The following is a 2,704-nucleotide window of genomic DNA, read 5'->3' on the forward strand; positions in this document are numbered from 1 at the left end:
GACCCGACATCAGTTGAATGCTGGGTAACCATGGATGCAGAGGCTGACTGCTGCATCATGTGACTGAAGTGACGTCAGAAATCTCAGCTGGATAAAGGAGTGGAACCAGATGGACGTCAGTCTGGTCAGTAATACTGAAGCGTGACTCAGCGGTCGGTCTGTTATCAGAGCCAACACCTCTCTTTGTTGCAGCAGGGCCGGTCTGTTGACTCTCACAGTTTAGCAGTTTCTACATCACAAATCAGACTTTTCTCTCCCTGTCCCTCCGAACAGAACAAATACAGTCAGTTTGTTTGAGTCACGTGGCTCGACTGCTTTCAGTGTCTAATGTGATTAATCTGCTCTGTGGTTAATTTCCTGCAGCAGTTATTCAGTAATCACCTGGATGAAAACACTAAACGCCCGTCACTTTCTCTGCAGCAGACGAGCTGCTGTCAGCTCTGTTCAGCATGGAGGACGAACAAGTAACTAATTACATTTACTCACGCTACTGTAACTGAGCAGCGTTTTTGTGTACTTGTACCTTTTTGAGTATTTTTTAAAATCAGTAATTTGCCTTAAACCACTGAACCAGGACTAGCTTTTACATGTTTACATTCAAATCTGGACTAGAGCAGCTTTAATATTTTACAGTAGAATCTGGACTAGAGCAGCTTTAATATTTTACAGTAGAATCTGGACTAGAGCAGCTTTAATATTTTACAGTAGAATCTGGACTGGAGCAGCTTTAATATTTTACAGTAGAATCTGGACTGGAGCAGCTTTAATATTTTACAGTAGAATCTGGACTGGAGCAGCTTTAATATTTTACAGTAGAATCTGGACTGGAGCAGCTTTAATATTTTACAGTAGAATCTGGACTGGAGCAGCTTTAATATTTTACAGTAGAATCTGGACTAGAGCAGCTTTAATATTTTACAGTAGAATCTGGACTAGAGCAGCTTTAATATTTTACAGTAGAATCTGGACTAGAGCAGCTTTAATATTTTACAGTAGAATCTGGACTAGAGCAGCTTTAATATTTTACAGTAGAATCTGGACTAGAGCAGCTTTAATATTTTACAGTAGAATCTGGACTGGAGCAGCTTTAAGGCATCAGACCGCAGCACTCACTTTACTTTCCTGCCTTCCTTTCCTGTTTGGAGTCAGGTGTTGGTTTGCTCTTCCTCCTCCCTTCCTCCTCCCTTCCTCCTCCTCCTCCTCCTCCTCCTCTTCCTCTGACTCAACGCTGACTCAGCGGTGACTAAACTTTCTTTTCTCCCAGTTTGTGTCAAACAGAAGGCGTGGCTCTCAAACAAACAGCTGAACAACAGCCTCAGGAAACATTTGGCACCGAATTGGAAAAATTCCCATACAGGGAACAAAACAGTATCACATTATTATCACATCTATTATATACTGGGACAATTGTCTATTAACTACACTGCTGATATCAAATATAAACCTTGTATCCAGGGGTGGGTAGTAACGCATTACAAGTAACGCACATGAGTAAAAAAGTAGTTTTTTTTTAAGGAACGAGTACTTTTAGTTCCTTTTTTTAAACTGTACTTCTACTCTTTACTCAAGTATATTTTTGAGCCAGTAATCTACTTTTTACTTCACTACATTTGCCATTTATACCTTTGTTACTAGTCTGCTGTAAATGTGGATTGAGTGTCGGGGGGAGCGAGCAGCATCTCTACTGCAGACGCCAAGCTGCAGTAGAGATAAGCTCCAGCTGTCTTCTGACCACGATGCCATGATGACGGAGCAAAACCCAGAACCAGAGGCAGCTTCCAACAGATGGGAATCCCCAAATGAAAAATGTGAATGGAAAGAAGTTTTCATTCTCTAGTTGATTGACTGAGGTCTTGGTACAGGGAGTAATACTACAGAACAGAATATCTGAGTTTTAATTAACTGTATTGTATTCGGTATCTACTGCATTTTGGGGCTGTAATAGGTTTGGTTACTTTGATAATGTCTGTAAATACTAGAGTTAAACAGACTTATATTCTGTTTTATAAAGGGCTAAGAAAGTTTTATCAACAAGTGCTGTTTTTTCATTATTTTGCACTGGCCCGCACACCCTAAAAAATATTAACATGGAAAGTAACTTGTACTTTGAGTAATTTATTAACCAGGTACTTTTTTACTTGAGTAGGTTTCTCAATACTTGAGTCATTTTTTATGGGAGTAATTGTACTTGAGTATAGATTTTCAGTACTCTACCCACCACTGCTTGTATCACCAATAAAATAAACTTTACAGAAATTTTGAAAACTTTAAAGGTACATTTTTAAAAAGTTTTAGATTGATCACCATGTTTTTAAAATGTCAGACTGGGTTTTGATCAAGCTTCATGAAACTTCCTCTAAACATGAAGAACTAAACTGATTCAGCAGAAACATGAAAACCTACAAAATCTGAGACTGGTCCCAAACTGTCCTGAAAACCTTTCAACTGGTGTGTGTGTGTGTGTGTGTGTGTGTGTGTGTGTGTGTGTGTGTGTGTGTGTGTGTTTCTTATCTCAGGGACAGATGGAGCAGGTTGCTGATCTGAATGTCTGGTCAGGAAAACAACCATCATGTGGATTTCCTGCAGTGTTAAAGGTTTCTGATATAATGATGAAGACACATGAAGACTAAATGAATATGGATGGAAACACACAGTCATGTTCAGAATGATGAACCAGCAGAAATCTCAAACTACAACTTGGCTT

The sequence above is a fragment of the Centroberyx gerrardi genome, chromosome 12 (assembly GCF_048128805.1).
Source record: "Centroberyx gerrardi isolate f3 chromosome 12, fCenGer3.hap1.cur.20231027, whole genome shotgun sequence".
Classification (NCBI taxonomy): domain Eukaryota; kingdom Metazoa; phylum Chordata; class Actinopteri; order Beryciformes; family Berycidae; genus Centroberyx; species Centroberyx gerrardi.